The 14,569-nt window shown below is 38.3% G+C and overlaps 1 pseudogene; it reads left to right on the top strand.

Annotated features, from left to right (window-relative positions):
* The first annotated feature begins 260 nt into the window (after nucleotides 1-260).
* On the top strand, nucleotides 261-8,372 carry LOC123718183 (annotated as a pseudogene).
* The last annotated feature ends 6,197 nt before the right edge of the window (nucleotides 8,373-14,569 follow it).

The following is a 14,569-nucleotide window of genomic DNA, read 5'->3' as shown; positions in this document are numbered from 1 at the left end:
ACAATTAGAAATAAGAGAGACAGAATAGATTCTTTCCCCGAAGGCCCGTCTTCTTCTCCTGGTTTTCAGTCTGGGGACTTAAGAACAGACCTCTTAAATATGTTATCTGATGGAAAAGGGACTAAGATCGGCGTTTGGATGAGTGGAAAATAAGTCTTGATAACACCTTATGTAGATTAGTAACTGAAGTAACGCAACTAAAAAAAGAATGTCAAGAAATTAAAAACACGAATAGAAACATAGAAAATGGTATGAAAGTTATGAATGAACAACACGAAGAGCTATCGTCTAAAGTCAAAAAGCTTGAAGGTCAAAAGAAAGCAAATTCTGAAGCCATAACTAACTTGGAGCCCAAAATTCAAGGTTTGCAGTTTCTATCAAGAGTCGCAACTATAGAGGTCCGAAATATACCTCATTACAATAGCGAAAACTTTGAAAGTTTTCTGTCTCTCCTTACGAGAATTGGCAAGGAGTTGCATTTAACTATAGAACCTCAAGTGTTGCGTGATGTTTACCGTTTGCCAGGGACGCCTGGATCAGCAAGACCCATTGTTGCAGAATTCACCAGGAATGAATCCAATCCAGAGGAAGAAAACTCATTAAAGGAAAATCATGCGTCCTACTCAAATGCCCAAACATAAGCGAAGCTAGTTTTAGTCGGTGTCACAGAATCGGTATAAAACGTGATGGTAAGCTTCGCCCAGTACTAATTAAGCTACGCTTTAATCTGAGAATGTCTCCAAGTCCCTCATTACCTCCCATCCAGACAACCTCCACGCGATGTTTGAAGTGGCAAGCGTGACATCCACACGTGATACTCCCTGCGGTCGCACACATGTAGGCTCCGTCCCCCTATTCATAAACAGAAGTCCTAACTCTGCCACCCACTCCTCCAGAAGCGGCCCCCTGGGATTGACAAAAGTGTCACCCCAGGCGGTGGATCTAGCGTTTAAGTCCCCCATGAGAATAACTGGCCTGGGTAAGGCCCGCTGGATCGCAAGACCCAAGACGCCAATAAAGCTTTCGAAATCTCTAAGCGGCTTGTTAGGGGAGAAATAGGTTCCCACAACCGTCCAAGGGCCCCAGTCAAGTCGGACTGACAATAACTGCCACAAGCCCCAACGTGTCTCCCATCCAGTGGTTCTGTTGGGCCACGTAGTACGGTTCAGAAACAACCGTAGCATGCACTCCCAATTCCACCATGGACTGCAAGAATAGGTCTTGTGCCGCAGCGCAATGGTTGAGATTTCCCTGTAGGAAGCTGGTGCAACTTTGATCCATATTAATCAGACATTGCACCAGACTCCCCAGGGAGGAACACCTCCGGTGTCGGACGTGTTGCAGCCACAAGACCCGCCTTGCTAATCGGCGGAGGCTTGCAAGCCCGTCCACCCATCTTATGCTCCGCAGACATTCCAATCGAAGCACAAACCACGCAGTGTGCTTGCAAACTGCACTCACCAGCCTTATGCCCGATCTTCCCACACCTATAACACGCCATTCCTAGATCCACCTCTGATGTACACATTTCTCTTGTGTGCCCCAGTCGCATACACTTAAAACATCTATGGGGTCGTTCCTCACGTATTTCTACCCTGGCCGAGATCCACCCAATAAGAAGCCGCCCTTCGGCTACCTTCTTGGCAGCAGAGATCGGACACAAGATAAAGATGTCCCCCATACCATTGTCACGCCTAAGGATTTGCCCAGGCTTAATTTGTTGAGCAGAGCAACCACCCTTAGCTGCCACCACCTCCTCAACGGTTATGCTGTCGTCAAGGTCTCGGATGTAAAGATCCGCACATTTGACGGGTCTCTCAACCCGAGCTACGTCCGCCAGCACCACTCGAAGGCACTCCGCGAGGCGGTCGGCCTTTTCTCCCCTCTGGGCACCCGGGATCTCTAACAGCCGCGCCCCTGTAGCAGTTGTACGCATGCTCACTCTTTCAATGCCCAAACCTGATAGACTGATGTCCTGCTTTGCTCTGGACAAAAGAGCGGCGTACGTGTGTCCCCTCTTTGCCGCATCCTTCCGCAGAGTTAATACAACCGCGGCAGTACTGCGGTCAGCCTGCCCATACTTTGCACCCCCAAGACCCTGCTGCTGCAAACCAGGTTGTGTTTGGGATAGACCTCCAACTGGCAACTTCAAAGGAGCAGGGGGTGCGACCACTACCGGGGCCGTTGCAGAGGACGCCACACCAGATGTCCCAAAACAAGATTTAGATGCTGAGACCGCCTTTGATTTCTTTCCCTTCCCCCTTCCCTTTTTCCCCGTCACAGTCGACCAACTCTCAGATACCCCCTCCATGACAACATTGCCCATCTCATATGTGCCCCGCCGCGCAGCAGTCGCCTCAACTGCGCATATGTGACCCACATCCACCACCCGTGAAGCCGCCAGTGGAGGACGAATGGTCGGCTGCGGGAGGAGGCGATCTCCAATTCCAGCGAGCTTAGCATGCATCATGCCTCCCACCGCCCGCATGATGTCTGCCAACAACTCCCCTTTGATTTCTCCTACGAACCCTGCCATAATTTCGCGGAGACCATTCACCGATACACCCCGCCAATTCATACACCAAACCAACTTGGGGCCCTCACCCCGACATCATTAGACTCATTTACCATGTCATTGAACCCATCATAACGTACGCCTCGGGTATCTGGGGCCACATCATTTCAAAGAAATACGAAAGAAGACGTCTCAATAACACACAAAGGCTTTTCGCCATAAAAATAATTAGAGGATTTCGCACAATTTCTACCTGCGCGGCCACGGCTTTAGCTCAAATCACACCGCTAGAATTCAAGGTTCTAGAGACCGCTGAGCTAGAAGAAACCCGGATCAATAGAACCAGTGATAGGATTCTCTCGGACATCCCGTTAGAAAGACCTCTACCGTTCCAGGAGCTCCTTCACCTGGCACATAGGATACCCATCGACACACGTGTAGCACAGCTCAGTACCACTAATAACTTTAAATCGCACATGCACATATACACGGACGGCAGCAAACAAAACGACGGCTCTGTCGGCGCGGCATTTGTTGTCTTTCCACCCTCCGGCCACACACCCAAACTTACAAAATTATTTAAATTACACAGCACTAGCTCAGTTTTTCAGGCCGTGCTGTTTGCAATTCTCAAGGCAGTAGAACACATCCATAAGAATAATATAACCCACTCGCTCATTCATACCGACTTAGAATCATCACTAGCCGCACTCAAACAACCATCTAACACACACCCACTTGTAGAACTAATACACAACACGATTCACCAGTTAAAAAACACACACAAACACTCCCGAGATCCTATTTCAATGGGTGAAAGGACACTCCGGGATACCTGGCAACGAAGCCGCTTCTAAAGCTGCGAACCTGCACTGCTCCCCATCCCTTATTGCATGCCCCCTGCCTTACATTAAGTCATCAATTAAATACGCGACTAAAGTCATAAATAACAACAGATATGTAGGAGAGTGCACAGGCCGCTTCACGGTTAACATATTCCCGAACCTAGAAGACATTCATTCTTCTCTACTACACCCATTTCCTTTCAACTCACTCAATTTCTCACAGGACACTCCTTCGCCAAAAGCTATCTGAGCCGATTCAAAATCACTGACAACGACAAATGCCCATGCGACAATCACACAACGCAGACACTAAAACACTTGCTAGAAGAGTGCCCAAGATTAAAAAATCAGCGAAATTACCACACACAAAAATTCACAAAACACAATACCCTAACTGACTAAACCCCTTCTCCTTATGAGAAGGGGTTTAGTTGATTACGCACCCCTCAGAACTAGGTTCTCTCATCAAATTAATGACTCATATCGTCAACTGCCTTAAGCAATTCAATAGCTTTTTATAATATTAATTTCATTTTTTTAAGTACTGAGACTACACGTCATATTGGACCTCACAAACATGTTAAACTCACAACAATGTATAATTTTCAACTAATAGATAACTTTGTATTATATCACTTTTTTATTTTAAGAACATTCGTCTAAGTGACAACTCACGCGTCTCACCCGAGAGTGCCGCGGCCCGAGCCGAGCATTGTCGGGTTTTGTCGATGCTCAAAGGCGCCTCAGTACGTTTGTCGCGCTCACTCAAGACGGTAGTGTTTTGCGTCGCTTATTCGTCGCGTGGATAAAGAACAGTGTCTTAAATTAATACAACTATATGGTGAATATAGACGACTTTGGTATGCGCAATGTCCTGATTACACAAATAGAGGACTAAGGAAAGATGTATGGAGAAAAATAAGCCAGGAAATGAACCATCCAATAGCTGAATTAAAGAAAAAAATGGCCTCTTTACTAGGAGACTCCTTACAGGAGTAAAATGTCGAAAGAAAAAAAAGCCGAATCACAGGATCAGGTATTTATTATTTATGATTAGGGTTAACAACATTCATTTTATTATATGCAACAAATTTTCTTAATAGCCGCTCGCTTGGTCAGTACGCGGCGAAGAAAGAAATGCGAATACATTTTACAGACATTCCAAGGTGGCAATTTACAAAATGAATTTTTTTTTTACATAATTACTAGTCGATTATCCAGGGAAGCCGCAAATTTAGTTGGGGAACGGGAACAAATAGATACTTGGGACAACCTTAAGTTAATGTTAAGCCAACACTGGCGATCCAAGGTCAGAAGATTGTCTGGCTATGGAACTAGATTCCCTAAAAAAGGATAGGAACGACAGTTATTTAGACTTATGTCACCGTGTCCATCATTTAAGGAGTATTTATTTTCGAAAATAAATGAAACTATTAACAACCCCGAAATAAGACAAGCCAAACAAGCAATATATAATAATTCAGCCTTAAAAGTTTTAATATTTAAACTACCAGCGTATCTCGTGAGATTACGTAATGTTACCTGGAAGATGCTTTAAAAACCGTGTTAGAAGAACAAAATTTTCAAACAGTTTACGATTGTAAGAACCCAAGGTCCAATCAAAATTTTAGACCTAATTTTAATTTCATCCGAGAAGAAGAAGAGAATTATAAAGTGTACTTGAAAGAAGCCCCAAAAGTGGTACTGCATCCAAAGTTGGACGAAATCAAAATTTCACATTTATCCAGTTGGCAATATACACAAAAGCTTTTAAATATTTTCTGGTATCGTTGGCAAAATGAATACTTGACCAATCCTCAACAACGGCCGAAATGGTTAAAATGAGAAAAACAATTTAAAATTGGTGTTGTCGTATTGATAAAACATCAAAATTGTACCACCTGGAAAATGGAAACTGGTACGTATTACTAACGTATTAAGTAACGCAATAGTTGGTGTCGCAAACTGCTAAGAGCAGAAAATAAATGTTTGTAGTTATGATCACTACCCGCACGGTCGTTGCTGTGTACGGACGCGTACAGGTGATCCGCGTGGTCAGTCCTTCAATATAGATATAGTGAAGTGTAATAACTGTAACATAGTTATTTGTGAGCTATTGGCTTTTGTGCAAAACAAAGCTGATGCAATGGATGAAGACAGTATACTTCGTCTGTGTTCTACTGCGTTCACGACGGATGAAATCACACAGGCCAAAAAATTACTTTTCGAGTCGGTACAAACTATAACTCGAAAGAGAAGAAAAAGTGAAGGAAAAAGTAAGCGAGATATGGAAGATATTCTATGTGTGATCAAAGAAACAGACCCTGAATTGGTACCTATTTTTGTAGCAAGGGACTTACAACGTCTTCCCTCGGTCACATTTGACCATGTAGATGCCACGAGATTGTTAAGGGACATTATTAAACTGCAAGATAATGTGTTGTTTATAAAAGAAAATTATGCTACAAAAGAAATGGTTTTAAATCAAGCATCGGAGATATCTGGAAATACAAAGAGAGAGGCTGCTACTTTACAAGACAGTTTTGATTGCAATAGTGATCCAATTGGTCTTTCGCATATTTCAACGGAAGAATTTCAAACCGAATCAACGGATATCGTACATATTTCTTGCATTGACAACACAAAGATTCAACTCCCAGTGGCTCATTCACTGTCACCTGATTCGCTCTGTTATATTATAATCCTACACCCTGTTTGGCTGAAATACTAATACCTTCTGTTTAGTCAGCATTTCTCACCGACAGGTGAGACGATACTTAAAATATGAAGATACTTACATTAATCAAATTAAAAGTTCAATTGTATTCTGAACTCATCTTTCTTTTTTTAAAACCCAAGTACCAGAATACGTCTAACATTGGTGGCAGCGAAAAGGGATATTTTATAAATCCTGGTAACGTCTCCTGTGTGTGAAAGTGCATAAGTGTATTTGTGAAAGTGATATCGAACTCAATCCGTTCACTGTGTCATAAGTGGCACATCCTTGTCTTTCATCGACAGCCCAGTTGAGCCCAACACCGACGGAAGTATATTTTTCCATTCAAGAATGATATTTTTGTACATCACTCTGTAAGTTTTTTAAATACTTTTGTAACTTACAACTCAATACCCGTTTATCATATGATCATATTCACATAGTGATCCCAATTGATATATCCTTTGCTCCAACTCACATCGACAATATTAAGAATGCTTTTGGCACAATTCGTTACTTATGTCAACAAAGCGGATCATTCAACCACTTTGAATGTCACAATTTAATTCAACCACTTGATTCATTGTTCAAAGACATAATTCGGGATTTTCAATCTATATCGCATCTTACAACTTCCAAATCTAAACGATCTGCTTGGTTTGCCGGTATTGGAACCGTATTCGAACATATATTTGGAACTCTAAATGAAGATGACGCACATAGATATAATAAGGCAATTGCTAAAATGCAACAAATCGATAAAGATCTTAATTCAAACATTAAACAAAGCATCTACATCTCTAAATCCGCAATTACAAATTTCAACGTTTCCATGAACGAACTTAATAAGAATCAAATCCTACCGAACGATGTTATCGATAAATTATCCGTCAAAAACGTTTCCGAGGTCATCAACTCTGTCAAATTTCAAACAAACATGGATGAACTCTTGAGTGTGTTGCAAGCTAGCCTATTAACACTTTCATTCAAAATTGAGGATATTGTAAGTAGTGTATTGTTTTCAAAATCAAACACTATTCATCCTTCAATTATTCCTAAGCAATTATACATAGATTTAGTAAGTAATATTAAAGATGTATCTAGACTTCCCTGTTAAGTTAAATTTAGATAATATTAACATCCTAATGAACCTCGCTAAAATAGTTTCATATGTTATCGATAATCATCTAATATTTGTGATAAAGATTCCTCTTGTAAATGTGGAAACATACAATCTTTATAAAGTTATACCTATCCCTGTACCTCATAACACGACATCTCCAAATTCATTTGCACTTATTACTGCAACAAAACCTTTTATAGGCATTAGCGAAGATTATAAATTTCAATTTTGATAATATAGATTCTTGTCATTTAATGATTGGACATCAGTTTTATGGTTTTATGTATTAGGCACAATAATTTCTGTAGCTGACTTTGTTGGAGTCTCTAAGTAAACAGCAGGCCGAATTGTACACGATACATTATCCGCCCACTTGTATGATGAATATATTTTTGTATATCAACAAGTTGTAGAAAATTCTACCGAATTGCATGGTTACCTCGTCGTTTGCTTGAGTTGGTTGCACTCATATACGTATCCCATCATGGAAGAATTTGGCAGCTACACTATATGTTTTTGTCCTTAATATAATCGTAAAATTTAACAATGGTTACTTGCAGCATATATAATAGGTAGACTTTAGAAATTGCAAGGATTACATTTCCTAAAATGTCCAAGCAATTTGTGATGCTGATTTAAGATTTATGAATGTAGTTGCTCAATAGCCAGGTTCAGCACATGATGCTACAATTTTCAATAACTCTGTTCTTAGAGGTGAGCTTAAACTATTTGAATTTGTTCTATTAATACCTTTACAGCTCAATGTGATGCAAGTGTGTTTGGTAACCGCTGGATGATTGGTGACAGTGCCAAACATATCATATTTATTAACACCACTTTTAAATCCTTTTACTGAAGCAGAACCGCGATTAAACGAAACACATATTAAAGCTAGAAATACTATAGAGGTGATTTCAAATTTGGTATCAATTTATTTCTGCTATTTCGGAACTTTTGGTTTTTGGAAGCGAAGATTTCCTATAGTGGCTCTAACAATGCGCTTGTCATTACACAAAGCCCAAGGAGTGTTAATTGCAACTTCTGTGTTAAATAATATTTATAGACACTACAACTTGGAGGAACTTCCTGTAGAAGTAGATCTTCTCCTACAAGATTCAGAAACTGACGAACATTCATACTGAAGTCCAAAAAAGAGCAGTCCCTAATAGGATCGATTTTCAGTAGCAAATTTACTGAACTGTTTGTTTTACCAACATCTCATCTGGTTTATTTTGGGATTAGTGGGCAGTAATTAATAAGGAATTATATTTCTAATGTTTAGGGTAATTCCGGGGGACATGGCCGTACGGGAGAGATGGCCAATAGAAAAAAGTTCGAATATTAATTCATTGATGGCAATACTTTTAATTTAGTTCTATTCATGTCGGCACCGGCAACAATTGACAATGAATTGTTTTTTATGAACACGTTAGATCCAAACTAAAGGGTTGACACATTAAGTGGTGAAAAAAAAGTTTTGTACGTTTTGATAATATCTTTCTGAACTAAAGAACTATATTACATTATATTATTATTATTATTATTATAACAGTATTTTCGGGACAAAACAAAACAATTACACAAAGGGACCTATGAGACCGTCGTCAACCTTTGGTGCAGAGAACGAAAAAAGGCTAAGCAAGCATATAAAAGACTTGCAGATGAAAGGTTTTCCATTGACTATTGATGATTTAAGAACAATTTCATTCAAGTTTGCTGAGCAATTAGGAATTAAACACAGATTCCACATAGAATCTGAGAAGGCGAGCTATGATTGGGTGCATATGTTTTTAAAAAGGAATTCCGATATTTCATTAAGAAAATCAGAAGGGGTGTCATATGCTAGAAGTCAAGGGATGACTAAAGCAGAAGTTAACGTCTATTTTGAAATGCTTGGGAGGATTCTCAGTGATAATGACCTAATAAGTAAACCTAGCTATGCCGAACATGTTAAACCGATTCCGAACTGTTAACACCATTTGGTTTAGTGATGAACTCATTTTCATTTGAATCGCTTTGTCAATAAAAAAAACCTGTCGCTATTGGGCGCCAAGAGGACAAAACCCACGATTGAAATAACATTATTTTTTATGTGTGCCTTGATCATGTTTTATTAAAATCTAAGTATGAATCAATAATTTTAGTGTCCCAAACAGCACTCACTGATCATAAGGCAGTATTGCTTTGTATAAAACAGAAAAAACCACGACATTTTGCTATATCAACACTTAGCAAAATAAATGAAGAAAAACTAGCTGAAGATAAACCTAGTGACCTAGACCTAACCTATGAATCTAGTGATCTAGAGGTATCTATGACCTATCTAACAAATACTTTAACAACCATTATTGAAAGAAATACTGCGACTTTGATACAACTACGTCGCAATAACAATAATGTGGCTAAAAACGAAGTGCGGCGTGGAAGAATTTTTCGGCGGTGGCTCCTAACAAAGCAAAATGTAGCTATTGCTTAAACATTATTAGTTTCCGTGGTGGTGCTAATGGTAATGTAATGCGACATATTAATGCAAAGCACCTACTGTACTAACGGAATAGACGCATTACCGACCAGAGACAGATCCCAATAAACTACACCTACAATTACCAAATTCATCTCGCATCGTGACTGAAACTGAATTCCCTGCTTCGTTAACTCCAACTCCAGGCACTACAACTGTCCCAAACAGTGTCATACATTCTAACCCGAAACAAATCAATATTGGTCATTTCATTAGTGTGAAGAAACCGATATCGGTAAACAAAACTAAGGCAATTATCGAACAGTTAGTGGCTTTACTAGTCTAGCCTTGAAAATCCCGATTTTAAGAAATTAATTCATAATATCATATACATCTACGAAAAAAATATCAGCCAATTATATTCCACAATTGTATATGCAAGTAAAATGCATGTACAAAATAGACTAGTCGATGCACCAGCGGTCTGTTTGCTGGATGGCTGGACTTTAGTTAACAACCAAACTTATGTCGCTACAACAGCGCATTTTATAAATAAAGATGCCGAGTTGGAGACCTATTTACTTGGTTTCCTTCCAAAAGATGAGCGACAAAAAACTCACGCAGATTTAAAGATGGAATAAATCGGCAAACGGGACTTAATTCATAAGGTATCCGCTATTCTACGGATAATTGGAGACACTTTCCATGTTTTGACAATACAATGAATCTCATTGTGGAAGACAGTCTGAAAAGTTTATCAGAGTAATAAAAAAAAGTGAAAAGTTGAATATTTTAAACGAAGCAGCTTAGCTTTAGCAAGGCTTCGTGAGTGCAGTCAGTTGAGCATTCCAGTAATAAAATTGAACCAAGATTGTAATACAAAGTGGAACTCGGTATATGATATGCTTCGTAAGATAAATGATATAAAAGACACCAGTGTGAGTACCCCTGCTGTTGTTAATCCTACATTAAAGACAATAAATAACGGTGATTGGATAATAATTCAACATGCTATAAATATAATGATTTTTTTAATGAAATGACTACAGAAATAAGCGCTGAAAAACGTTAAATTTCTAAACTTATTATTTTTATACAAGCTGTGACTGACCATATACAGAATGCAGAATTAACTGCCATTTCAGAAATACGCGAATTACTGAAAACTTTGAAGAATGGTATAAAAAACATTCGAAGCAACCAATTATATAAATTTGACAACTCGGGCAGCGACGACACATGAATCCACTTAAAAACAAATAAGACGTAATATCTCAACAAATATAGTCCAGGATTAGATACTACCACTACACATCAACCTGAAAGCAAACGTAGCTCGTTGATCTAGGATTCTTTAGATTCCAAAGTTAGGCAGCATAAGAACAGCGGATGCTATCATTCAGACAGATAAGTACAGATACTTGTTCAAACATGCACTGGACTTTTATATGGTAACTAGATAACGATATCCTTAACCAGTATATAAAACCTGATACTTGTAGAAAGAGTATTGTGGTCTAAGTTTGACATAAGTGAAGTGGTTGGAAGTTAATTTTTTTTTGTATATATGGAGGTAAGTCGATATATTTAAACTATTTAAGTATTGAATTCTTAATTGTGTGTATAAATTACTATTGAATAATAATTATTAAGAATAATTATTGAATAGTATGTTTCAGGTAACACATAATCTGAAAGATGTTGAAAATTGTTTTAAACCTGATAATTACTATACTTAATTATCTAAAGAACGCGAGACGAGAGTCTCGCAACAATTATCAAGCATAAAAGAACTTTAGATGATTTGTTTGTTTAAGAATCCGAACAGAAATGGAAAAAAGTTATATTATCTTAAACTGCTGGTCGATACATAAAAGAAGGCACTATTAATTAGATGTCAACTAATAAAAATGACGGTGAACAGTTTGACATCATGATAAAATACAGGGCTTAGAAACAATTCAGTACAATTTGTATATACGCTATTCCATTAATAGTGAAAAATGTTTTATTCTCGAAATTGAATTCAACGAACATCATCAACGGATTTGAGATGACAGGTATTGCACCATTTAATGAAGATATTTTTCGAAGACTACGACTTCTTGTCAGACTAAAAGAAATCAGTCGTTGAAAAAACTTCACACAGAATTTGAAAATAGGTTTCAAGATTTTAATAACATTCAATCATCGCTACATACTTTCTCGATGCCGTCTAATGTAGATCCGGAAAATGTATCTGCTGAATTGCAGTTGGAAATTATTGAAATGCTACTGCAGTACCCATTTAAAGCAATTGTTCTTGAATTCCTAGATTTTTATAGAGCACTACCGAAAGCTGAATTCCCAAAGATCATTGCTCCCGCCCAGAAAATTATGGCGATGTTTGCTGTGTTGTCGTCTTATGTGTGCGAACAGACCTTTTCAACCATGAAATTGCGGAAAAACCCAATCAGGAAACGATTCACTGCTGAAATTTGCAGCCATTCAAAAAGTTTGCTTACCACTGATCCGGAAAATTATGGTTCCTTATTAACGAGCAATGAGATTAAGAGTAAATTAATACCTTTAGTGAAAGGAAAACTTCAGAAGAATATTATGAAGTTAGCAGATTTTAGAACTGACCTTGCCGATATTTTATGTAGATATCAAAGTCACTTGAAAAATAAAAGGGGCAAGGGGCGGGGGTCGACAAGATACTACAGCCCTTCTAAAATATCCCGGACAGGTGTACAAGTACTACCCTCCACTGACCTGCGTCGCGATTGTATTGGTCATGAAAAAATATTTATGGATTCTAGAAATAAGTGTAAAGAAAAGACCCGAATTTCAATAGAGAAGACGGCCTAAAATTATCAAACACCTGGGATTCAATAATATCCAAATTAAAACCCCAAGACAAACAATCAATTCTACAAAAACCCCGTCATCTTTTAGTCGATACCAACTCCGTGGAAATAAATACAGATAACACAACTTTCTCTACAGCTGTGATACTTTTGACATTCAACACCTTTTGTCTGCAGTCACCGTGACCACGCACGCTGTAAAGCACGCGAAACGTCGGAAGATTTTAAATAATGTAAATAATTATAAGTTTATAATAATACTATGTTAACCAAAGACAATAATAAGTGTAAATTTAATAATTGTAGGAAACTTACCTCTTGGTTCTGTAAAAAGTGTAAAATGTCGCATGCGATAATAAAAACAATCAAAAACAATGAAATAATGCGAAACATTGATTGTTTAAAGAAAGTATACATACCTATAAAGGTATATTTGATTTCTATATGGCGTTAATGCCTGGAGTATCAAAATTGTTAGCTGGTTTTTTTTCTAAATAAATATTGTTTTTTTCCCTATTGTTCCTTCATCTAGACCCTCAAGCAAAACACAGTAATATTAAAAATTGTAAATTCGTAAATAAGGCTACTAAGGGTTAATGGAACGTTATGATATTGTAGCTTGGAGAGCTAAATTTATTTTAAGGTTGCGTAAAAACCGTTTGGAAGAAAAGCGCAATCTACCTTGATGAAACATATTATATCCATGCCGCATATCACCTTCAAAAATCTAATTAAAAACCAGGTGTTTTGACATTGGATAGTACGGGAGCATTGGATAGTGCAAGATGGATTACAGCTCACACTGGTGGAAAAATAGGATTTGTGGATAATGTATTCCTATTGTTTAAATCACCATCAAAATCGAGCGATTATCATGATCAATGCGAAAAATTTCATGCGATGGATGACGAAAAAAAATATTCCTAATTTGAAACGTAACTGCATCGTGGTGATGGATAATGCAGAATACCATTGCAACAAAGCACCCACAATGAGCAATTTAAAAGCAGAATTGCAGCTATGCCTTCAAATAAAGGTATTGCATTTGAAGATTACTGGTTAAAGCCAGTTGTACGAAGTAATAAAAAAAGAAGAGGAATATGAAGAAGAATATTTATGAAATCAACATATACATGAGGTCGTGCGTTTACAACCCTACAAATATGGGATATAGCCAAAAGACGTTTTGCGGAGAAAAATGTTAGTCAAACTACAAGTGAAATATCCTCAATAAGTGAAGCAGCGTTTTGTACCAAAACTACGGAGGAATGTGTGTCAACACGTGGAACAAATCGAAGACCAACATTTCGTATCCGAGAGGCTCTTGGATATAAAATTAGACAAATTTATAACTGATCCTACAAGTGACGATGGAAGCTCACTCTTCGGACGACGAAAGGAACGAAGATTCAAATAATAATACAATGAATGAACCCACTTGAAGACCACACGTATCCAAAATTTAAGTTCCGTTAGATGCCTAGTAAAACAATTCGAAAAATAATTTATGTTCCATCCATCCATATGTTCCATAAGCCATCATTGCTAATGTCTGTGTTATTATTTGGTCGTAGTTCACTTGATTGACCTAGTTAGATTATTTCCTCCTCTTCCATTTATTTTTATGATCGGAAAACAATTTTCCATAACTAGCAACATTAGCTACGCCACCCTAACCTAGTTTTGTTTTTTTTACCTGAGGAAACCCGATTGCGGGCCCCCGCGCCTGGGCAAGTGTGCGGCTCTAGGTCGCAACCACCGCCACAAATATTCAAATATATAATCAGCAAAAGTTACTCTGTTATAACTTTCTTTGCCAAAAAATCCTTTAACCCCTCTCCACTGAGACTCAATTCTTTGTATACAAGTCCCATCTTGAGCCACAAAGGGTTTATCAGGATCTGAGTGATTAACTTTTTTATGTATGTATCCATGCTCTGACAAACAATCATATGCTTTCTAGAAGTCAGCGTGGATGGTATTGCCAACTACTACATGTTTGTATAAGAGGAAGTAATACTGCAGCAGACCGTATATTGTCTGGGCGCACTTCCAATTTC

This window comes from Pieris brassicae, chromosome 14 (genome assembly GCF_905147105.1).
Source record: "Pieris brassicae chromosome 14, ilPieBrab1.1, whole genome shotgun sequence".
Lineage (NCBI taxonomy): Eukaryota > Metazoa > Arthropoda > Insecta > Lepidoptera > Pieridae > Pieris > Pieris brassicae.
The sequence above is the reverse complement of the archived record's forward strand: the minus strand, read 5'-3'. Positions and strand labels throughout refer to the sequence as shown.